Here is a 1,668-nt window from a genome sequence, read left to right as displayed (position 1 = left end):
GATTACAGATATGAGCCACTGTGCCTGGCCTTAAATCTCTTGTTACCAGATTTTAGTTGGGCCAAATCGCTGATACTTTAAAAGTCACATAAATATTAAGTTGAAAAGGACCGATTTCTGATTAGGAAGGAGACCCTAAGCCATGGTGGGAATTTTAATTATTAAACTGTAAAACGGAGCAGCCTCCGTTGTTAATTTTGTATGGAATCCAAAGTGGGCAGTTAGCGTATAATTGTTTTAAGTCAGGTTTTTGTACTTTAATTTAATCAAGAGAATTTTTAAGGATAGCTATGACACTATTATGTGTCCTTTTAATTTGATCTTTCTATCAATTGTTAAGAATAAGTGTTTTTTAAAAATTTACAAATTTTAGTCTAAAGGATTTATCTTTTGGCCATTGACAATTGGAATTTTTAATGGGGTATTTAATTCCGATAGTGACTTAATCAAAAGGTTTCTTTATGTCAAAGAAGACAGAGCCTAGTAGGGATGAGACTTTGTAAGACGACACTCCCCTAAGAGCTCGGAATGTTTGAAAAGAGGTCTTGGAGCTGGGCGCGGTGGCTCACACCTGTAATCCCAGCACTTTGGGAGGCTGAGGCAGGCAGACCACCTGAGGTCAGGAGTTCGAGACCAGCCTGACCAATATAGTGAAACCCTGTCTTAAAAAAAAAAAAAAAAAGAGAAAAGACGTCTTGGGTTCCCAATCTTTTCATACAGGCTGTGATGTTATCCGATAAATCACATCCTTTGGATGGTGGAGACCAAGTGGGAATATCCCCATCTAGTCATGTCATGCTCTCAAGGACATAAGACAAGAGGGAAACCTCACCCTGTTTTTATTTCAGGGACCGGCAGCAAACTTTGTTGTAACAGAAGTCGGTCTAACCAGAACCACGAAACTGACGGGTTTGCAGGGCCTACTCAATCAGTGGGTTGCAAGCCTGTTCTCCTCTAGGGTACCCCCTCTTATGACAGAACAACAAAAGGCAAAGACAAAGGAAAACTGCAACAACAAAAAGGCTATTTCTGAAAAGAACGGGGTCAAACAACATGAATATTCATAGCACAAAATAGCAAAAAATACATCAGCATCACTATACCAAGGTTAGTCACACACAAAACCTGTTCTCTCATTAATCTTACACTTGGAAAGGACAAGGGAAACAACGATTTCTACTGTCCACTCATCCAGAGTCCATGGAAAGAGAGAGGAAAACTGGGAGTCCAGCAGGAAATTCTTACTCTTCTCCTGGCTTGTCAAATTCCTGTGTTTCCTTCTCTGCAGCTTCCAGAAAAACACAGTAACTCTGGTGATCTTATTTGTGATGCCAAACTGTGGTCTTGGCCCCCTAAATTTTCAGTAAAAATCACTGACATGAAGCAGATTAATAGGGGAAAAGGCATACAGATTTATTTAATATGAATGGGAGCCTTTAGAATGAAGCCCTGAAGATATAGGGGAAATTGTCTCTTTTATGTTTATGTTTTGCAAAGTATGGACAGCTGTGTAGAAATATGACCAGACAGAAAGGGCAAGATCTAATGTTAACAGAGTGAGTGAGGAAGCCCAGCAAGGCTTGTCTGTTGAGATTCCTCCTGGCTTCTCCCATTCCTTCCTTCTGGGTGTAGGGCAGGACCCTCTGTGGAACTGAGGTCTTATGACGT

The sequence above is a fragment of the Cebus imitator genome, unplaced genomic scaffold, assembly GCF_001604975.1.
Source record: "Cebus imitator isolate Cc_AM_T3 unplaced genomic scaffold, Cebus_imitator-1.0 Scaffold96, whole genome shotgun sequence".
NCBI classification, from domain to species: Eukaryota; Metazoa; Chordata; class Mammalia; order Primates; family Cebidae; genus Cebus; species Cebus imitator.
This window is presented reverse-complemented; position numbering follows the sequence as displayed.